The sequence below is a fragment of the Onychostruthus taczanowskii genome, unplaced genomic scaffold (assembly GCF_017590055.1).
Source record: "Onychostruthus taczanowskii isolate IOZ18803 unplaced genomic scaffold, ASM1759005v1 scaffold133, whole genome shotgun sequence".
Taxonomy (NCBI): domain Eukaryota; kingdom Metazoa; phylum Chordata; class Aves; order Passeriformes; family Passeridae; genus Onychostruthus; species Onychostruthus taczanowskii.
This window is the reverse complement of record NW_024498496.1, coordinates 120,571-144,957: the sequence shown is the minus strand read 5'-3', so window position 1 is coordinate 144,957 and position 24,387 is coordinate 120,571. Positions and strand designations below refer to the sequence as shown.

The 24,387-nt window shown below is 37.4% G+C and overlaps 1 protein-coding gene across 9 annotated transcripts in view; it reads right to left on the bottom strand.

Moving 5' to 3' along the window:
* The window catches only part of JAK2 (Janus kinase 2), an 84,221-nt gene that overhangs the window by 55,773 nt on the left and 4,061 nt on the right, over positions 1-24,387 (bottom strand). The window contains exon 1 of one of the 9 annotated variants that reach the window (XM_041396975.1): positions 244-372. The exons of the other annotated variants lie outside the window; for them this stretch is intronic. The gene's annotated coding sequence lies outside the window, so the exon portion shown is untranslated. Of the gene's footprint in view, positions 1-243; positions 373-24,387 lie in introns of those variants that run through there. 9 annotated transcript variants of the gene reach the window in all.

Sequence of the window (24,387 nt, the reverse complement as noted above, 5' to 3'; positions counted from 1 at the left end):
CTAGCACAACATTATTTAATAACTGGTAAGTTGATGATAAAAAGGTTACATTGCAAAATTCCCACTAAAAAATTTATTTAACTCCTGCTAAAATTCTTTCAGATGACAGAAAACTAGAAAAAAAAACCCTGAAAACACTCAGATCTCTCAGTACAAAAGTCAAACTCCAACACACAAGTTTTGCCTCAGAGCCCTGAGGGCTTCCACCCACATTTCAGTGTCCTTAGCATTGTGGGAACTCACCCAAACGTTCTGCAGATGCACGCATCCAGTAACACGAACCAAGGCACCTCAGCTCTCCCTGCAGATCCCCACTCCAACTCAGCAATCATACTGTTCTAATCTCGTCTAAAAGCATTATTTTCCCACCCACTCATGGATAGGAAATTTTAATCTACCTAAGGTGATCTGTTCAAAATCTAAGATACTCCCTTCTCTAAATTACAGAAGAAGAACTCTTTCCTAGATCATCTCAGACTTACAAGCCACTTCAGTTTTTTACAGAACTTTTCAGCATACTTGGCATAATTATTTGCAGCTTCACCCCAGCTCTGATGAAATAAGAATTTCATCTCTCTCCCCATGTTTTGGAACCAGCTGTTGCACAGAAGTGTGGACCCCAAGAACCACTTCCCAAGGTAAAGCAGAATGACTAATGCAAAGTTGACAAAAGCAAGCTGTGACCATGAAGCAATAAAAAAATCCAGCTAGGCCCCCCAAACTTCCTGTAAAAGATACTGCAGATTTTTTGACACTTTATTTCTTTGAATGTAAATAATTAGATAAGTTGGAGCTATGTGTAGAATACAAATGCAACACAGTTTATTACAGCCAAGTTTCTTCATTATTTGCAAATTATAATAAATTCTCACTCAAATACAGAGTAAGAACTGTCTACATCTGAACTAGTTGCTCTAAGAGGTAAAGTTTTTTACGTACATTTACAAGACAATTGCTGAAGCCCACTTAAATGAACTCATTGTTTAAAATCAACCGTGGTCTCTCCTTTCTTTATGCATGCTTTAAGCTCCCAAAGATATTTCTCAACAAAGTACAAATCACTATAAACACTAGTGATTTGCTAGTATAAATATAAAATATATATTTATATTTGCTAAATATTAATATATTTAGCAAATATAAATATATGTTTTGCTAAATATAAATTCCGATTAGCAAACAAAAGCCCATTAAAAATTAAAAGCCAATTAAACATTAGCAAACAAAAGCCAGTTAAAAATCCTAGGCAGGAATTAATAATGTCTGAGTAGACCACTTCTGCCCAGGCATTCCAGCACCTGTAAATGGACATCCCTCTCCCCTCTATGGCCCTTCAGAGTTTGCTACATCTACCAGCAACCAGTCTTTTAATTTTTTTTTTCCTTATTTGGGACTTAGTAAGGACTTTGGGCCTAGATGCAGGCGGACTATTTATTGCACCTACTAGTAATCAAACTACACATAACAATATTTGTCTGCCAATCCACAAAATAAGTGAATTAAGTTTCATGTCATTAAAGTAAATACAGTCACAGGCACTACATCCCTTTGACTGGCACACAGACAAAAAGAAAATCTAAAAAAACCCCAGCCAAATGACAGAAGAAGTCAGACTGAGGCCTAATTCTTTAGATCCCTGATAGCACTCTTTAGTATCAAATTTGGTTAAAAACAAACCTCCACAATGTGGCTTTGCTACAAAAGAGAACATGCTTCTGTCAGTGGCAAACGTATCATCAGTGTCACCAGAACCCTTCCCCTATTCTAGACAATCTCTATGTATTTGAACAAGTCTGTAACAACACATAATAATCCTAATATTTTCAGTTTCCACTGCAGTTTAATACTAGGATCCTTTACGTAAAACACTGTCACTTCTCTTACTTTCTGAATCTAATACAAAGGTCTAAATCATTTCCCTAGGCTCACACTGTGAACCACCAGTAAACCAAACATAAACAAAATTCTTTGATTCATGAAATATTTAAGAGAAAAAATGGCAAAGAAAGCTTTATCTCATCATTCTTTTCATATAAGGCACTGCAAAAAAAAAATCCATTTTAAATTTCAATTCTTATCATAATTTTTCCCACACTGTTTCTCATGTTTCATTTTTCAGTTTTAGTATATTGAGAAAATCTCAGGGAGAGGAAAGAGAAAAACTCTTCTGAACACACAGAGTTCAACACAAAGGGCATGAGTAAGGAAGAAACCAAGGAAAAAGCACTGAGAGAAAGACATAGATGTAATATATCAACATATGTAACACCTCTCAAAGTAACACAACACAGTGATTCTGCACAGTGTTTATTAATTCCATTCTCAATTACTCTTTAGAGTTCAAAAACTATACATAACTAGGTAACAAATGTGACACTACTGTGAACAACTCTATCAAAAGCTGTAGGTGTATTGTTCAGTACCTCACAGGTGACCAAGATATCCCTCATGTCTACAAAAGAAACAAAATTCTTAGTGACTGTGGTTCTGCTCAACTCTAAATGTCATTACCATGTAGGATGTAATGCCCTCTACATTATTTCAAGCAGTAAATAAAATAAACTCACAAAAACACGCTCTTGTTATTCTTCCACCTGTGCTCAGGAATGATAAGTTTTCATTCACCAGATGCTTCCCCTTTCCACCTCCCTGAAAACTGCTCACAGACAAAGATCACCATTTAACACTTGGCCTAACTAGAGGCACAAGCAGCATATGCCACCATATCTCAGGACTGTGTGTAGGCTGGGATAGATTCTGCCCGTCAGACAGGCAGGCAGAATCACAGGAAGGGTCTGGTGGGTTGACCTTGGCTGCAGGCCAGGTGCCCACTAAGCCACTCCACCACTCCCCTTGTCAGCTGGACAGGTGAGAAAAAAGACAGAAAACAACTCATAGGTTGAGATAAGGCAGTTTAGTAAAGCAAAAGCAAAAGTTCATGCACACACAAGCAAAGACAAAAAACCCCTATTCTCCACTTCCCATCAGCAAGCAATGTTCAGCCACTTCCCATGAAGCAGGGCTGCAGCACATGTCACAGCTGCTCTGAAAGGCAAACAAATTACAAATAACCCGTGCTCTCCCTTCCTCCTCCTTTACTTAGCTTTTCTATCTGAGCTGACATCATACCATATGGAATATCCCTTTGGTCACTTTGAGTCAGCTGTCCTGGTTGTCCTCTGCCAAGATTTTTGCCAAGATTTTGCCCACCCCCAGGCTGCCGGTGGGAGGTGGAACGATGGAGAGACAGTGCCGGTGCTGTGCAGAGCTGCTCAGCAGCAGCCAAGACACTGGTGTGTCACCAACTCCTTTGCAGGTACCAGTGCAAAGCAAGCACTGTGAGGGCACCTGTGGGAAAATCAACTCCATCTCAGCCAGACCCAATACAAAGAGGTGCAGCAGGGGTTACGGCAGTTAAATAACTCTTGTACTTGACAAAGGATTTTAGAAACCTAGAATCTAAAATCGAATTAATGTAAGAAGTGGTTCTTGAGCTTCTTTTTGCCAGACACAGGCTTTTGTGGACAGCAACACAGGGTAATGGAAGAATGCCTTCTCTGATGAAGAATCCTATCTCATCTGACATGGAAATTTCCTAAAACCAAATTATCTCCCTCTCAGACTAGGTCCTCTTAAGCAGCGTAAGCACAGCAGCTGAGTCACAGTGAAGATTTGATGTCATTTTATGTGTTGTACACGATCTCCACCAGAAAGAAGAAAAAGAGTGGGCAACAGGTAAAACAGGCAAATCCTTGAGGGAAAAATTGAGAATGAATTGAGAGAGAAAGGACAATATGACATGTATTAGAAACTGTATGACAGCAGAACATCAGATTTTCCAGAAAAATCCGAGTACCCCTTACTCTAAAACCTGGATGTTGCTTGAATAGTCTGCAAGTTCAGAATGCATTTCCAGGTCAAAAGTACAGATTAGTATGCAAAGTCTGAGCCCAAACTGAGCTGCTCTCAAAAGCAGCTGCTTTTCCTCTTTTCCCATGGCCACTCCCTCTCCCAACTAAGCCTTTCTCATAAAGAGAAATTCTCTCCTCTCTCATCCACAATTGGGTACAAAACCAGGTTCAAATTTTAGCTGAAATAACCTCAGTGATTTAGCACTTACTCCACCTCCTTTAAAACTAATGAAAAATTAATTTAACTTGTTTCAAACTAATTAAAAGTTCATGATTCAAAGGCAGGCATAACCGTAATACACACATGGTGAAATCAATGCTTGTGCATAAGCAGATGAAAAAAACCAGAAGGCTGGAGCCTGCTTCATCTTGGTAGGCATAGGAAAACATAGCTACTAACATGACCAAACGTCTGGATGCAATTTGATTCCTAGAAAAATCCAAAAGGAGGAAGGAAGTAGAGGCATCCTGTGAAAATTAAGTTCTTCCAGAGCATTATGTTTTAAACTTTGGAAATATAATTGAACATAAATGAAAACTTGGGAAGAAGTTCCAGCTACTCCTGAGAAGAAAGTACCTTTTCATGGATTATTTGCTGGGAGGCAGTGACAGATACCAGAGGAGACAGACACTCCATGACCAGAGGATTAAGTAAAAGCATGAGTCTCAGTTCAGGTGGAAGATGAAAATAGTGCACTGAGCCTTTGAGCACTACAACTGCAGTCTTCAAGCATTGAAAGTGCCACCCTCCTGACATCTTCAGGCTGGTTTTTTTAAATGAAGGTAGAACAAATGAAACCTACAAAAATCCTATTTTAAACTGACATAAAATTAAAGGAAGCAGGAGTAAATACCTTTGGGGGGGGGGGAACCCCAAAGACTACAGGAAGTTAATTTAGGGAAGAAAATTAAAAGGAGGTTTAAGGAGCCCATTAAATAGAGCCCATGACCAAGACCAAGTTAAAACAGATGTTCAAATCACAACTTTAATCTTTCTGTTGTGGGGTGAGAAATAACACCAGTGGAAGTGACTGCTTTTTCTTAATGAACTTCAGCTGCCATGGCACAAGAGGCCATGTACCAGCTGGACCAGGGCACTGACTGTCCCCTCTACTTGGCACTGGTGAAGCCACGCCTTTAATTCTGTGGTCAGTATTGGCCCTCTTATGACAAGGACACTGAGGTGCTGCAGCATGTCCACAGAAGAGCAAAGGTGAAGAGTCTGGAGCATAAATTCTTGTGGGGAGCAGCTGAGGGAGCTGAGATTGTTCAGCCTGGGGAAAAGGAGGCTCAGGGGTGACCTTATCAGACTCTATAGCTGCTATGAGAAAGGAGGTTATTGCAAGGCAGTGTCCCTTCTCCCAAGTAACAAGTGACAGGTGAAGGGGAAATGACTCAGGTTGTGCAAAGAGAGATTCAGATTGGATATAATGAAAAAAATTCTTCACTGAAAGAGTGGTTAGGCTTTGGAATAGGCTGCTCAGGGAATGGTGAATTCACCATCCCTTGAGGAGTTCAAAGGAGCAGACATAGCACTTTGTGCTATGGTTTTAGTGGGCATGGTGGTGTTCAGTCAAATGCTGGACTTATCTTGGAGCTATTTTCCAACCATGTTTCCATGCATGTTTTGCATGCTCCTAATGACAGGAAAAGTCAGTCCCAACTACTGTTTAGTCTCAATTACTGGCAAATGTCACCTGTTGCAGAGCCAACTAGCTTTACTGAAAGAAACCAGAACAGTAAATACTTGTAACAACACAATCCTCCAGAAGAACAAAGCAACTCTAATCCTGTGGTTTCATCTGAGTACCCTCTAATCTGCCACTCTCCATAAGAATGGTGAGAGAACAAAGCAGCTATGTTATTTCCTTACCACCTGGAACATACAATGAACAAAATAAGTAACTATAAACATCTGGCTTTCTCACAAGTACATATAAAATCAAAATGAAGGAATAGCTCTGCATAGTCCACAAACTATGGATGGATTTCATACTTGTTCAAATTTTTCTTGGGCAGTCTGTGCAAACATCTTGCTCAGATAAACCAGCTTTGCTTCCTCCTGGAAGTTTTTCTGCTATGAACTTTTAAAACACCCAGCCTAAGAGGGTGGTGAAGAGGCTTCAGCAAGTTGTGCCAGCTTTCATAACATTGGTTTATAAAATACATCCATGCCAGTCAATTTCTTCTCTACTCAAAAAAAAAAAAAAAAATCACTACTACTACAAGTTTCAATGCCCTAATGAAGCATTGGTGGCCTTGAAGGACAGTCAGCTCCCAACAGCTTCTGAGCAGTTTTCATTTTCTTGTGTCTTGTCACAGCTTTCACCCCAACATACCTTGCTCTTGTAATATAAGCCTGAAGGCTGTGCAGCCATACAGAAGTTGAAGAGATCAAAGCACAGACTGCAGATAAACAAACCTAGATGTTCAGAAGCACTAAAAGCAAGAGCAACACAATTAGCTGATTCCCACCTGTCAATGCTAAGTTAATATTGGTCTTTCTACAGCGTGATTTCTCAGTCATCCTGCTCATTTAAGTTTGAAAAGGGCAGTATTACATTGAACACACAACAAACCCCCCCACAATGTGCATGTAGGATCTTAATGAACGTTTTATCTATTCAGCCATCAAAATTAAACACACTTGTAGTACATCTCCTTCCCTCAGCTCTTTTATATACATTTATCATAACATATATGATGGATTTATGGGAAATTAGAGACAGGTCTGCCTTTAAGGTAGTTCTCTTTTAATTTTTCAAAATAATTCAAATTAAATATAACTGCTTTCCTATGCCAAGTACTTGCCTATATTGCAGAAGTTTTCCTTGTTAATAGTATGCAGTTCTACAATTGGTGAAGTATTTGCTTTGTGATCAGTATCACAGCAAGAAACAGTTTATCACAAATTATTTTTTATTAAATTTCCCTAGACTACCAGCATGATGAGTTTGAAAAATTTAATTTCCCTTTAGTACCAGTATGTGACATAAATTTCTTATCGACTACTGCCCAGATTCAACTGTCTACTGAACAGGAAAAGAAAGTGACAGAGTGAAGCCTACCAAATTCCTTCTTACTACTACTTGATACTTCCTTGGATTTTGCTTGCAGTGGTTGCTTGAAGCCCAGTGCCCACCGAAGACATACCACAATACAACAGCTTTCAACAAAACTTCTACAGACTGATATTCCTTATTAGCATAGACAGTATGAGAAAAATTAATTAGTGCTTATGATCACATAATTTTCAAGTATGTGAACATTTCAGCTTGGCAACAAAGCTAATAAACATGGACCATATTTTTTGATCAGACACAACATCAAAAAGGTATCTTGTTGCATGCATTTTGCACTACAGACTTGGCCTAACTGCATTCCTTTCCTCCTTCTTTGCTCAACACTCAGCATAGGGAACTTTCTTGAGTCAAAACCAGAATTCCTAACTACGTGCTTTCTTCACCGTTCCCTGGTCTTTCATGACTCCTGATCCTAGTGTTCTGAACTGCCACTGTTACTTCTACAATGAAGGTGTACCAGCAAGTATTTCTGAAACACCTACATCCCACTGTAACCACAGAACAGTGAAAAAACAAGCTTAATTCTTCACACTCACTAGTTATGAAACATTTCTTTCTTAGTCTACCCCTTCTGTTTCTTTCATCTATATGAAGCATTCCTTCCTTCTTTTCCTCCAACTGCTATCTAACAAATTGTGACACCTATAAATCCAACCCCAGCTTTGAAATATCTCTAGAGAATTTAGCAACAGCAATTAAGATTCTTTTACTTATTTATGAAAATACATTTACAGCCACTTGAGAGTGGCTTTGACTTAATGCAGGCAAAGCTTACTAGATGTACTTAGTCATCTTTTCCTTTTCTAATCATTTATTGTGGTTAAGGAATGGTACTCCTCAGTTCAGTGCCTCCACTGGTACTCTCCCAAACCAACACCACTTGCTTAATCTTCCCTTCCCACTCTGGCAGGATGGAGTTGAGAACTGGAACCACAAAAGGTGACAACCACAGGTTGAGATATGAACAAGCTACTGGAAACAGCAATGAGATAACTAACAGAAACAGCAGCAGAAGTTCTACTTGGATACAAGGATGAATTTCTTTACTGAGCAGGTAACTGTGCACTAAAACAGATTGTCCAGAAAGGCTGTGGAGTCTTTGGAGTTCTTGGAGAACTCCAACAACTGTCTGGATACAATCCTACGCCATGTGCTCCACGATGGCCCTGCTTGAGCAGAGAGGTTAGACCAGATGACCCACTGTGGACCTTATAACCTTAAACACTCTTTGAGTCTGTGTCTTTTCTCAGCTACTGTCACTGTTTAGTGCATTGTATAACTAATTTTCAGACTTATTTTCAAATGCTCATGAAACAATTCTGTTACTTCTATTTTTTCTCTACCTAAACTGCAACAGGCAACTTGATTTTGAGAGTTAAATTTAAATCTCTCTCAGTACACGTTTTCCAGGCCATTTGTTGGTTCACTTTTTTCAGAACAGGCACACAGGATGAGACCAAAGGCACACCTAGTTCTAGTGGCGGCCAAGAGTAAGTGCCCAGAAAAGAGCCTAGGAGCAGAACAAGCCCACAACAGTACTTTCCCATGGTAGTTTCATAGTGATCCAAGATCCACAAATATCTGAAGCCAAGACGAATTTTTAAAAAAAAACAGCTTTGTGATCTTTACAAGCAACACCTGAAAACAACCACCTTCCTCTATACAACTACCTGAAAGAAGGTCATAGTGACCTGGGGTTTAGTATCCTCTTCCACGTAATAAGTAACAGAACAAGAAGAAATAGCCTTAAGTTGTACATGGGGAGATTTAGATTGGATATAGGGAAAAATTTCTTCACTGAAAGGGTAGTTAGCCATTGGAACAGGTTGCCCGTGGAGGTGGTGAAATCCCCATCCCTGAAAGTGTTCAAAAGGCATATGGATGTGGCATATAGGGATACAATTTCATGGCAAACACAGTGTACTAGGTTAATGGTTGGACTCAATCTCAGAGATCTTTCCCACTCTTAGCATTTCTCTATGACTCTGTGAAAAATTATACAAGTTCTTGTCCCTTCAGACATGAAAATCATCAGACCAGAAGATGTGGTCTAGAAGATAAGGTCCTAGAATGAAGTTAAAATGTCTTTTTTCTCCTCAAATGATTAACCTTAGGAACACTCAATCTTCATTTCCATGTAATTTCTTCTGTATCCTTTCTCCATCTTTTCTTGCCACTTTCTACAATTTACTTCTTTCTTCCATCCTACTGACTAACACTCTTCTTCTGTTACCCAAAAAAGTAAGGGAATCAAAGTACCCTACTAACTTAAAAGACAGATAATCATAATCAGTCACTCATGAAGTCAACTTCCAAAGAAATAAAGCAAACTCAAAGCAGCGCATCTGATAGGCATTTTCAGACAAGAAAAAATACATACATGAGCAGTTGTTGCATGACCTAGGACACACAAGTCATTATAAAATAACAATTCCATACTAAAATAACTGAGTAAACAGAGCAAGAAAGGTAAAGAAGGAATGCAGGCCATTTTGCTCCCAGGAAAGACACAGATTACGGCAGCAAAATTAGGCAGGACTGCAAATCCATTTGGCAAGGACAGTGACTCACATGGGAATACATCATGGGGTGAGGCAGAACTACCTAAGTTAATTATCTAGTGATCTTTAAAGGACTTGAGAAGGAAGGCATCTGACCTTCTCCAATGAAGCCTCCTGACCCTTAAGTAGGAAAAGACAGGCATATACTAAAGGAAAAATCCTGGCAGTGCTTTTATTGAGGCACAATTGATTATACAGACTGACCAGCAGAGAAAGCTGCATAAACTGGAAAGCCTGCCTCTCAAATGGGGCACCAGTCAACACAGACCTTCTGGAACAGCAGAAGGAGCAGCATTTAATTAACAATGTAAGATACAAGGTATGCAGATTGGTACATGCAGAAATTGACAGACCACAAGAGTACTGAATCCACACAAACACAATAGATCAGTTCTCATACAAAAGTGGTAGGCCTCCTGGCAATACATGAGAAAAATGCAGTTACAAAAAATTCTGGCTAAGTTCTTATATGAAAGTGGCACTTCAAAAAATATCAACACAATTTGGACTACTGAAATCAACACAATTTACACTGCTACTTGACCTGCTGGCAAAACTGTGGAGGCAGGGGAGGCAAGTGTTAACATTACTGCAAATTCAAATTAAATCTTTTGAATACATGAGGGATCAACATGTAATTTATGAAGTCCAAAGAAACCTCACTTCAGTTCTCAGCTTTCCGATTAACTCCTCTACCTGCTATTTTTCAGTACATAAACAGATTTATTTAACCATTTAAACACCATTAAAAACTGAGAAACTGTGAAAGATACTTATTCTATAAACATGCCAAAGAAATAAAAGTTCAGTGAACCAACGGTATTTACTTGAAAATTTACCTGTAAGAGAGTTATGTTCAGAGCTTAACAAGCAGCTCAAGTAACTATGAATGCCTACAAACCAGCCACACTGTGCTATTCTAACATCACCAAAACCTAAGATTATGTACTATTATGTATAATTATGTATAATTATTATGTATGTATTATATAATTAGTGCAGTCTAGGTTTTGAGTACAGTGGTTTCACGTTAGCTTAAATCTGAAATTCTGGAAAGCTAAAGTCTTATTCTCCCTTTCACCTGGTATTCCTAATTGCTCCCTTCTTGCTTAGCACTTGTCTTTGTACTGGGACAACATTCAGTAAACCAGTTTCAGTTAGTACTATTCAGAAGTTTTCAGCATTTGCTGAAGTTTTCTGCATTTTTTTCACTCCAAAAACACAGGATTGCTAGCGCAGTTGCAGAGACATGTATGGGAACATGCTCCACTCTAACTGCCATACAGTGACTTGAAAACCTATCCTACTTGAAAATGCACCACAGAAAATTGAAATTTCTCTAAATCTGCAGAAAAACCAGCAGAGTTAAGAAAAAGCTGGTTTGTAGCTGGAAACTTCCATTTTCTTAGAAAGATACTCAAGGAAAATCTGAAAATAAAATGTTTAATAGAGGAAAAAACCCACAAGCATACTTTCTACTTAGTGAGGCATTTAATTTAACCATAAATATGCATACAGGTTCAGCAGACATTTGCAGGGATTTAGACTTAATATCCCATTGCATTCCACCTTCATAAATAAGAAAAACCCCACACTTTAGAAAGTTAAACACGCTAAATAGAATCTCAAAGTAATAATCAAAAGGGAATCAAAACCAAGCAATACTACCTACCCTAGTGTTATGATTATCCATACACAGGTGCAATTTAAGCAAATATTTTCTCTGGTGTGAAACAATACCATTTTTACACAGCAACAAAACTGAAAGTCACAATTATTACAGGCAAAAGTGAAAAAATAAAGTAACAATAGATTAATATAGTTGGAAGGGTCTTATGATGGCCATTTTTGTCTGTTATCCCTGCTCAAAGTAGGGTCAAATTATACCAGGCGCAGAGCCTATATAGCAAAATTTATAACATTTTCAGAGGTGGATATTTCACAACCTCTCTGAACAGCTTGTTCCAGTGTTTGACTGTCCTCCTGCTTAAAAATATTTCCTTAATACCTAACAAAAATTTCCCATGCTCCTTGTGTTTGTTTTCTCTCATCCAAACACCCTGTGCTTTCAAGAAAAAGTCCAACTCCATATTTTTTATAGCCTCCCATCAGGCAGCTGAAGACAAACCGATGTCTCTTTACACTTCTACAAATGAAAATACACAATTCCCTCAGCCCATAGTACATCATGTACTCCAGCTGTATTTATCTTTGGCAGTACTTCACTGATCTTTTTCCAGCATGCCAATGTTGGAATGATCTAGTATTAAGAAGCTTTGAACTGGAATCACAATCAGACAAAATTAGATAGAAGCCTTTCAAATAGAACTTTCTTTTAAAAGACACACATTTTAATTATATCAGTGTTAAGTTAGATACTCAAGAAAAATACAGGCTACACTTGGGAAATAATTGAGCATGCCCTGAGTAGTAATCACAGTAACTCCTGGTATAGTGAGATCTGAATTGAACACAAATTTTCAATGTAATTGAGAAGAAAACTCGTAAGTGCAAGCTATGTATATGGAGCAGATTATGTGTTCTTTACACATACAATAAACATTAGGCACATTCAATTTTACTTATATACTTCAAATATATAAAGGACTTAATCATCATGGGGGGAGACCTTACGTACAACCTGGCTGAAATCCAAAACAGAAGTACGGTTTTATAGTTTCTGCATTTATTTAGGATTATTCTAGTTTAAAGACTATCTAGACAACAAATTACAAACATAAAAATACTTAGCTGCAAAAATTCATGACTACATCAAAGAATAAAGCTATCATTCATAAACATTTGCTGTCTGTTAAAGTTGTACATATTTGATACAATCACTAAACTTGCTGGAAGAGCTTCTAACTTGCAAAACTCAACAAAACAATTGCAAGAACTGCATATGAAAGAAGGAACAGTAACCCAAAATTCTATTTTTATATAGGAACTTTGCTGTAAAACAAAAAAACCCACAGAGTAGCTGGTTCAATTTAAAGTTTATTTGAGCTAACACAATTTTTTTTTCCAAGCACTGCACACCAAACTTTAAAATGAGAGAACCCCTTTCCTCAAATTTGAAGGATGTTCCATAATACTCTACATAGACTACATGAAAGAAAGTAATATTTTACTCCAAGTAACATCAATGACCAACGAACTCAATCTGTAAATGGGGAAAAAAACCTACACACAGATGCAGACTGATTCCTGGAAATAAATAGCTTTTTTCTGGGTTCTGCATAAAGATAGAAAAAGGACTTGGTTGTTTTTGCTTTTCTTTTAAACTAAGATACATTGTGGGATGATTACATCAACCAGCAAGTAATGTCAATTAGACAAAAAAAATTCAGACAACCCATTGTAGCATGGAAGAGATGTTACTAATTGCAGAATGTTTGGAGATTAAAGGTTTTTCTTCCCTTGGAACTACAATAAAGTAGGTCTCTGCAACCCAATCTGCCAATGAACACAAGCAAGGAGTATAACCTCTTTCATGCTGTCCACTGTCTGTCCTCCAGCCCCTAGTCCTCTGATATCTTTAGAAGTTTGAAGTGGAAATGGATACTGGAGTTTTCCCATAGCTCTTCTCAGTATTTAGGTTACTTTGCAAGAGAGTTTTGGAACACAGAAGATTGTTAAACTTAGACCAAGAACTTCAAGGTTTTAACAATAAACAGGACCTACTACACAGAAATATTGTCAAAGTAATAAATCCAGTGCGTGCTAAATGGTGGTGGCCTCCAAAAGGCCCCATCTGATATTTTATCTAGAACAGTGACCTTTTAGTAGCCTGCTTACCTCAGCAATAACTCAGAAATCAATCTAAATAAAAATACACATAAAACCTGCTTTGATTTATTAAGCAACTACCCGAGTCACATACTACTCAAATTTGTATCAGGCCCACATACCTCAAAATACAAATGGTTTAATTCAAATTAATTCAAATAAATGTTGCTGATTTCACAAGGCTTTGAATGAGAACCCAAGAAGAGAAACAGTATTTGAATCCTCATAAAAAAAAAAAAAAACTCAAAGAAGTTGCGGCTCAGTAAGATTATGGAGTCTAACATGTTTCGTTGCTGACTCGCTTTATGCATATTAATCTAATGTAAATTTCAACTTGAATCCCAAAAGATCAGAAACCAGGTTTCTAGCGATAACACTGAATCTTTTGCATATAGGTGTCTGGTTATTTTTAAATACAGAGAAACTAAGAAAAAAAAAAAGTGATCCAGATGCAGATCCTCTTTAAAAGCACTTCAAAACATTTCCTTAAAACCCACTTCAATGTCTGCAAGCACATTTCCAGTTATGACTATTCTTTCATTCTTAGCATTTTAGGGACCTTATTTTATAGTGAATGCAATCAAATAATAGACTCCTTTCTTCGATGAAAGCCACCTATATGTTGTACCTCTGGAACAGAATTTCTTCAAATTACTTCAAGTACTGTAACAATACTGAGTAACTAGTCATAATGATGTTGTCAGTTTAATTCCCACCCCTTCTCACTGCAGCAGAAGTACTAGAAATAAAACAGTGACAAATAAAAACCTACGGCATTCTGGCATTCTTCACCTACAGTACTCAACTCCATTTAATTCACTTGTCCTTTAACTCAGTCAAAAGAGGATCACTGCAGCACTGAAAACTCCATCTCATGGAGCCCTTCAAGAATGTGCCTTCTTGGCCTTTAACATGGAAGAAAGTGTCAGTACTCCAAACTTTTAACCCCCCTCTCACCTCAGTGTTTTCTGCTCAAGGGCCTCAGTCCTCCTGTTTGTAGACAAACAGGAGGACTGAGGCCCTTGAGCAGAAAACTGAAGTGCTGGTAGGAGTGACAGCAAGCTTCCACATACCTTCTCATCTCAGCCTTGCCAAACCCCTTCCTATTAATGTTGTCTACCTCACCATATTAGCAGTTCTACTCTATAACCAAACAAACACAGAAACACTTGTATGGTTGTCTCTCCTTTTCACTCTGCTTCTGTGTGTTTGTGACTAACCGATAGATTGGGTAGGAAACTTTTGCCAATTCAATAATACAGGAGGTACCAGCTAGGCAGCCAAAGGCTTCACGAATTAGAGCTCACATCCTGGTGAATGGACATGTTTATTGAAACAAGGGTGTTTTTCACTGTGACCAAACCAGATTAAATAGCATTACATCTTATTCCTTTTACAAATCCAAAGCAGTCCCATACCCAGTCCAACTGCCTTACTAGAGCTATAGTTGATCTCTAATCAGTCCTTTCTGTACTGCCTTTGTTCAGCTTCTGAGCTGCCTTAAAGGCCTTTCACTTCATAAGCTTTTTCAATGCAGTAGCTTGACTTGCGCAAGCGGTTAAATATTTTTCCCCTTACCACACAAATGCAAATATATTGCTTGTACTAGTCCTGCAAAACCTCTAAATACTTCTCAAGCTGAGCGTTTAGCCCAGCAGAACTATAAATTATGCTGGCAGCCAAATTCCCTTCTATTTTTTTTCTGGTTTTGTTCCTCCCTTCTCTTTTATACATCATAATCCTCTCCCTGCCCTGAAAAAGACAGAAGGAAAAACAGGAGAAAAAGAAACACGCTTTTCTTCTTTCCACTTTATATCCCTGCTCTATATTCTGTATTCTGTAGAAGTTCCCCACTTTAAGTTCCTTTTCCTTTGTTTATTCAGGGCATTCTCCATTTCCTATTTCCTCCTTCCTTTCCTAGCAGCTGAACTCCTCAAAGGAACTGGTTCTGCCCCTTTGAGAGGTTTGGGTTTTCTTCCTTTTGGTAGAAGAGAAAAGAGCCAGCTCTCCCCAGTATTTCATTTCTTTATCACTCAAGAGCATACAAGTTGCTTTCAGAGTTGATAATCTTCCATGTCTTCTTGTGTAACGGCTCTCAAGTCAGTAATTTTAAATAATCCATTGCAAGTAGAAATTATTGATTATCTGCGAACAGGCAACACTCAAAGAGTGTCTTCTAATGGGGAAACAAGTTAAAAATTTATATAAACCCTAGAATATACAAGGAAATGTATCTAGAAAAAGGTTCTAGAAAAGTCATTTTCATGTAATCATTAGAGGTAGTATCGCCACAAAGACTGCCAATTTTTTCTTACTTCTGCGCTGCAAATTACTTCCTTTCTGCCTGTGATGAAGTTTATATTACCCATTTCATAAGTTCCCGTACTATTAGTGAGCTAAAAATTACATAAGGGTTTTTTTTTGGTCTTCTGTTTTTTTTATATGAAAGAAACACACCATTGCATATGTCAGATGATGTGTTGCTGGTATGGAGTCTAGATATCAGGCATCTGTTCCAAGTAAATGGTTTAGTTATCATAGTAGTCTTGACAGTAAACATGATGTTCTTATGTCAACAAGGATTTTCAGGTTAGAAGGACAAAAATGAAAAGACACACAAATTACCAAACTGACACACTCACAATAGTCTGTGTAATCCACAACTGACCTGCCATTTCTTTCATTGCTTGTACACACAATTTAACACTTTAAGTACGGCTGTAATCATATAATGAGATTTGCTAAAGCCAGACTTTGTGTGAACTAGTCCAACAGTAGCATTTTGATGATCTACTTGCTAAACACCAAGAGTACTTTTCAAATGTTTTGAAACTAGCAGAAACAGTAGCATTAGCCATACACATTTAAAATGTTCTATCACATTTGGAAAGCATATGAAATTCTAATAATTACCTAGAAGTGACGCCAATATTGTATGAAATAGAAGCACATCATAATTTAAAATACAGAATGACTAATGTTATGCACACATGCAATGATACCCTATTAAAGACTCCCTCTCATATAAACAACAGAATTGTAAAACATTTTACAGTAAACACTGTATTTACAGCACTGTACTTATGAGTATGTCATTGTTCCAGTAACAGTTATATTATGTAGCAATTCACCCAGCGAATAAGTACTGTGATCCAGTATTTTAATTATGACTTCAAAAGGGCCTCATCCATTACACAGATAAAACAAAACTTTAAAATAAAAGTATGTAGGAACAAGCAGGAAATGAGAGATCACAAACTGTAATTGCAAAACCAATCCTGTACATGATCTGTGTCAGTAGATGGAGTTGTCATAAATAAAAGGCTTATTAAGCTAGTACATTATTCCATCACATGGCCTAAAAGATGAAAGGATGATGTTAGAGTTCTAGATACTAAGAATTTTAGAATGAAATACATATTTCTGGTTATTTTCCTGCCAAGAAACTAAAGGTATTGGTGAAAAAGTAGTCAGGAATGTTTCCATACACATGTAAGATACAGTACATTTTCTGGAGAAATGATCACTAGTTCAGAGAAAACTTTAGTTTAAACTATGAAATCTTTAATGCTCACACACAGCCAGAGTGTCTGACCCTCAATCATGGGGAATCAAAACTGAGCAAAACATTTGCAGATAGCATGAATGCCTGCTTCAAACACTACCAGATGATCAATCTTTTCCTAGATCAGTTGTCTATACTGAGGTTATAAAACAACATTTCCAAAGTCTTATCACAAACGACCTCTCTACTGTCAATACAGAAGCCTCACTGAAATTTGACATTACACAGTACTTTCCAACAGTTACCACTGCTGGAATAATTAAACTTGTACAGTAACAGTTAAAGTTAACAAGACATACAAGGATTTGCATCCATCTCTATTTCCATACAGAACCACTCATCTACCCACACCTTCACAAAACATTCAGTTCACTTTTGTGACACTTCACAGACAAAGAAGCAAGGACACTTCTAACTTTAAGAATCACTACATGCTCCGAGCTGGAAAGGACCCACAGGGGTCACTGAGCCCCAGTCTTAAGTGAATGGCCTGTGTGGGGATTGAACCCACAAGCTCAGCAATACTCATGCTCTAACCAACTGAACTAATTTCAGGGTTTCTTGCACCTTCTTAATTACCTGTCATCTGTATTTTTTTCCCCTCATTTGTAATACATTTTGACTTCCTACCATTATCCTTGTTTTCAGACTAAACATCAGTTCTCATCTACTACCAAGCACCCTGCCAGTTTCTGTTTTCCTTCCGGACAAAATACCGATACTTCTCCTTCCTCACACATAAAAAAAAAATTCTAATCAACATACCACACCCTTATCCACTGAGACTAACAGAACTGAGTCTTATCACAATCTGTTTTTCATAAGAAAATTGCTTTTTCTACTAACCAATCAAAACTAATTTCTTCTTCAAAACCAGCAACAGTACTCCTCCAAGTGAAAATCAGTTTTCCAACCCCAAAAAGATAATCTTAATATAGCTAAGCCCAGCTTGCAAATCTAATCATATTTAATGTGTTATAAAGAGCTTTTTGGTTATCTTATTTTCTTCCCATTTTCTCTCCAGAGGCACTCAAAACTTGACTGGGGAGTCAGCTATAGTAAATCTGAGGACAAGAGATCCACAAAGACAAAGGTTGTTTCAGCAATGTAAACTGAAAGACAAAATACTTGGCTAGATGTGGGCAATGAAGTTTGATTCCAAGTAGGTCAGACTGACTACTGTCAAGATCAGAAAGCAAACTTGAAACCTACTTGATTCAGAGCAGAACAGCTAATGGCTGTTTTATTAATGGGACCAGAGGAAGAAATGTAAGAAAGCAACAAAGCCTCAACAGGAGAGATGTGGCTGAACATGAGAGAAAAGTTTTGAAAAAGAAAAGAGATAGTAAGAAGGTAATGAACAGAGAGGCATATGGAAGGATGATGAGACAAAGCCATTTTTGCTCTCTCCTTACTTTAAGACCATATTATTTCCAGAATCATATTGAGTTCCTGCTTCTGCCTGCAAATTCACCTCATGCTCCACTACTCTGAGAAAGGAATGCAGAAGTATTTTTGCTGTTGTGATAAAAGAGGAAAATTCCTTTTCTTTCTACACTAGAAATATAACCATTTAGAAACAGTAAGGTTATATTATGCTTATGATCTTATATATAATTTATACTAGATATATATATTATATTATATCCCAATGTCTTTGACTAAGAGCGTCTTCTTTTATTTGCAAGTTCAAAATAATTATCTTGTGTGTGGTGCAATATCATTCATATCAGAAAGTTCAAATTAACAATTTAGACAAACATTTTTTTCCTACCACTTGCTGTGTAAGCTTACCAAATGAGTCTACACATCCATTTAACCTCCTTGCTGCACCTTGTATGTATTTGCCATGAAGACTTTAATACTTTTTTCCCTTAGTTTATCTTTTTTCTGCTGTAAATGTCATCAGTGACAATGATTTACCACCTTAATTCCCTGACAGCAAAAGGATATGCAGCAGTTTTGTTTGCTCAGTTTCTTCCTCTAAAGGCTCAGTGAGTAACTGGAAATTATGTCTAGATAAGACAACAGGTAAATATTCTAGAATCACTGTAATGTATTATAAAGAACTGTTAGATGAGAAATTAGATTTTCTTCTTAACCAGAAGTAAGCAAAATATTGTTTCAACCCACAATTCCATAGTGATAATTCCTGCATGTTTACTGCCTCTAAGCATACACTGCTGCCTAACAGGGCCAGTAATTAAGATGTTATTTTGCTTAAAAACCAGATTTCTTAAAATTTCTTCCTTCCCCTTAGTATTTCATAATCAAGAAAGCAGCCTAATAATTTAAGTCATTATAATAAGAAAGGAGTCAGGAACATGAACTTTAAAAAGCAACAGAAACCAAAAACAAGTGGAAACAAGGCAAGTACTCTAACATTACATGTGTGTATATATATATATACATACACTTAGCTCCTCAGGTACAAGAACAAACCTTAGTAAGAAATGGAAGAATTTTAGGCACAAAAAATATCACTAGTACAAGCTCTTATTAAACAAATTTAGAGGTCATTAAATGATGCGAAAAAAATTGGCACACTGATCCACAATATATTTATGTTTCTTAAGGGAAGAAACCTTCATTCCAGAATTAACATTATTTGTATGCTATGAGATCATAGGGAAACTGTTAAGAAAGGCAAATATTAAAACTTGACTTGTAAACTTGCACTCAGGAATCCAGTTTGATGGAAGAACCAAACTGCACTGGCACACCCTTGTAACCAGTTCTAGAAGACATTTGTTCCAGCAAAACAGAACGCATTGGTCTCAACAGGTTGAAGTTTAATGACTTGACAAAAACAAAAGACTGTAACACTCCAAAAGTTCCAGCTAGTTTAAAAGTGCATGAATCTTAAAGACTCAAAGAGAAAATTAAAAGAAAACAAATGCAAACAAAAACAAAACAAAAACCAAAAAATAAACAAACAACAAAAAACACAAAGCAAAACCAAAAATCCCCAAAACAAAACAAAAACATCAAAACCCGCAAACTCCCAAATATAAACACATGTGTTCTATTCATGTCATGTATAATTAAGTACTCAGCAATCTAATGGCCAGACAAATTTATTTCTTCAAATTAAAAACATCAAGTTACAACTGAAATTAAAGAGAACATTTAATATAAACCATTCATGTAGCACATTTACTTTTTAAACTGTTGTTCCACATGTTTAATCACTCAAGGAACCAAATAGTTCTCTGCACTAATGTTTTTAATTAAACAAGATACATTATGGTGCATTTTTATGTAAGAAGAGATGGAATTTAATGAGTTCAATCTAGACTTTGAATTTTAATTAATTAAATTATGCCAAAAAGCACATTGGCTACAGTCTTCAACTACAATAATTTTTAACTTTCTGTTGGCACACTGCATTTCTAAAATTGAAATGTAACAAATACATAGGAAACTGTCAAAAAAACTAGAGTTGACATTATTAAATACAATACTTTTAAAGAAAAGTTATATAACCAAATAAATTTATCAAAACATACTATATTTTTCAAACTATGCAGTTCAACAAAGAATGAAAGTTAATTGCATGAGCTGAACAGCTTGTTTCTGGTAACAGTATCCTTCAAGGATTTAAACCACTCATCATTCATCATCCTATGGCTATTTTTATACAAACTGGGGGAAGAATATATTCCCAGTTTGGTTGTTGGAAAGTCTCTGGCCACCTACTGTCCTGGCCTTTATTTAGAAATCTGCCAATATTCAGATCTTTGCTGAACTTAAAATTCTGAATCTAGGTCGTATTCTAGTGTCCTAACGTAGAGAAAAACCACGGGCAAACAGGAACAAGTTCACAGCAGAGGCCACCAACACCGTTGGAGGCTGTAGCACAGACCCTATGAGGACAGACTAGGAAGCAGGGTCTATTCCACTTGGATGAGACTGGGGAGCCTAACAGCAGTCCCCAGTACCAACATGGAAGTTATTCAGAAGACGGAGCCAAGCTCTTGTCCTCCATCCACAGGACAAGAGACAACAGGAGCAAGTTGAAACACAAAATGTTCAGAGAGGATATAAAGAGAAGGTTTGACATCCAGATGATGGCCCAGTGGTCGATGTGTCATCTCCATCCTTGGAGATTTTTATGACCATCCTGGATACAGCTTTCATACCTGTTATGACCTCCTTACTTACCCTGCTTTATGCAGAACTTTGAAACAGAAACCAACTGAGGTTCTGAACCACTTCACTAAATTATTCTGTGGTTCTATACATACAATATCTATCTTTAACTAAAAGTTACAACATTTTACTAAATTTAAATAAATCCTTTCCAAATCTATTAGCTGCTTGTCCATTGAAAATCAGGGATTATATGCTCTTGTTTTCATTCTGCATGTTCTCTGAGCATGAAAAGGGACTGTCACTTTTCCTAGTTTCACAGATATTTAACCCATTAACTGCATAATAAAGGGCACCCAAGGTGACTTCCCTTTAGGCATTCTCACTTAGAAACACTTAAGCTATGTTGCATCAGCTCAAAATAATGCTGAGTTTTTTATCCAAGACATACTACAGATGTCAGAGAGGGAGCAAAGTAGTTTGACACACTAGCACAAAGCACCAAGTGCCCTACATGCTGTTCAAAACTAATGCTTTTTCAGTATTTGCAGAAATGGTTTCAAAAAATCTAAATATAAAGCTGTTCAAAGGTCTTTCACAGAATTTGGTTGAGCAGTCCCCAAGACTACTGCAAGGATAAGAAACCAGACGTCAATGCCTTCTAGCGTATTATGGCATTGACAAATATAATATCAAGTCATGACAAACTTCAAATATCCTTCTAAAAAGTCTGACTAAAAATATTATTTCACCACCCTGCATAGTCATAACAACTGCACAACCACATCACAGCATAACAAACTACAAGAAGAGGCATCATGTATTATCAACCTACCCAAAAATTTTTACATCAGGTTAAAGAGTTCAAAAAACTTAGGGGTCAAAACTCACTGAATCACCATAAAAATTGACAAACACTATAATCTTTTTCAAAAAACAAAAACATTTTTGCATTCCAAAGTGAATTTAAAATTCAGTTTTGTGGGTTCACTGGCAGCATTATTGATAAGTGTCATGATTTAGGTATTCCCAATTTGGTACTCCCACTAAAAAGAATCCCTGGCTGCTCCCTCCATGTCCCCACTCCAGTGAAAAAAAACAAAAGGCGGAGATTACAAATTGTCGTAAGAACAATTTACTGGAAACAGCAATGAGATAAGAAAATGGACAGTAATAGCAACAGCATTAATAACAAAAGTGTAAAAAAGAGGGTGATTTACATGCAAAACTCTCCCCAAAGGCCCCAGGTTCCCTCTTCCCACCACACTTCTTCTTGATCTGATGCCACACCTTTCTTTCCAGAAGTGACATCACCCTACTTCCAACAGGATGAAGTGCATGGTATAGAACAAAAACCTAGACACTGCCACATGGGTCCAGGTTCCACCCCCTCACAGCTACTGCAGAAAAATTAACTCTGTCTTGGCTGAAATCAGGACAATAACATAGCAATCTCAGCAAGTGGCAGAGCTCTTTGGAAAGAAACCTGGAAAAAAATACCAAAGCCCAGGAAAACTATGGCACGGCTTAAGGGTGCTGCAGTCTAAAGATATCCTTCTAAAGACTGCTAATACATGTGCCCCAGCTTGGGTAGCAAAGGCCATGTGAAACTTTCAGTGTCCTGTATGGTTTAAGCTGCTGTAGCTTCCAACTGCTGAAATATGAACAAGTTCAGGTACACCTATGTGTGTTACAATCACACATGCAACTATATTGCCAACATAGTTTCAAATTCATTTGTTCCTGGGTGATACTAGGGTAATCTAATTAAACCTCAGCCAAATAAATCCCCTGGTTTATTTATTCTCCACTTTGATGTACACCTATTTCATCACACTGCTTTTAGGTCTGCCAATGCATAACAACGAAAAGTGAAGACTCTGGTTCATTTTCACATCCACTTTGCACAATGCCTGTATGTTTTACAAAGTTTTACACTCTTGCTATCACAAACTTCAGTCTAACATGCTTATCCCCCGCTTCTGCAAGCATACTTATGAAATACTTGCTGAAATTCAGTACATGTCCATCCTCCTTGCAATGTCCAAAATACGGTTTTAGTGGGCTAGTCTCCAATTTTAGGTAAGAGAAGATACACAGGAATAGAATGCCCTCATGTTAGCCAACTACCTTGAAATCACCTTTAACTGAAGAAACCTGGTTAGGAGAAAAGCAGCCAGAAGTACATTTTCACAAGCTCCCTGACAGAGAGCATAGTTACAAAGGTTTATGAAGACCCAGGTATGCGGCAATTAAAAGATAACCGTGCACCTATTTACACAGTTGTCAGAGTAGTTCCAAAGTCTGTCTTTTGGGAGCCAGCTGTTGGATTGACACAAGCTTTACTGCCCACAGCTGAGGATCTGGGTCTTGTGCAATCCAGTGCCCTCCAATTCCACTGGGAACCCAACATTTCTTTTGTAGCTCAGTCCATCTTTGGGGTTATCCAGGATGAGATTACACAACATTTTCTCTGACACTGCAAGCCAGCTTAAGAAGTTATCCCTCATGCCACTTGTTCCAAATGAGACAAAAAAAATTAATTTTAACTTAGGTCACTTGTGATACAGTTTACAGCACAGTCCTACCAAAAGCTGTCATGTTTACACAACCAAGGGAGCAGCAAATTCCAGTGTTTGTGAGAGGCTAAGAAAAGTCTTGAGAACAAAGACAGGTTAAGAGAACAGTTAATACACATCATGAAACTACAACTTCACCTTATTCTTAGATCTTTGTGACTTCATGGTTATAATTCTCTCTATGGTTTATAAACCCCTCTTTCATTAGGAATTAATGTTTGTTTTCCAATTGTCTTCGTCCTCAAATGGTCTTGCATTGGTTTCCCAGTCAAATTTTACCTAATACGTAACTGAAACGCCACCTGCAACCATACCTCCATATCTGAATCCATGCAAGTAATCCCATAATTTCACGCTGAAATTAAAAGGCTTCCCAGTCTCAATGCACTTGAATAACTGAGGCCTCTAAAAACTGTTTGATAAGTTCAGGCACCAAATGAACTGTATGTTTATGTATCAACACTGGATATTTAGAAGGCAAAGGTTTCCTACTTTAGAAATATCTGACAGTACTAGAAACCCAAGCCATAGCCAGTATTATGACATACTGAATAGTGATGAACATTTTTGTCATAACTATGAAATCCTTGCAGTCAAACAAGACTAACAGATATCAGAGATGGAAAATACTAATTTAAAGCATACTAGACCTGTACACTAACACTATTCCTTTAAGATACTATCCACCCACCAAAAAAACCCTCAAAAGTCTGGCATTGTTTCTGGTGAACAGGATGATATAGCCTGTGCAAAATAAGGTTTATAAAACTGATTTAAACTGATTTGATAGCTACTCTCACTAAATAG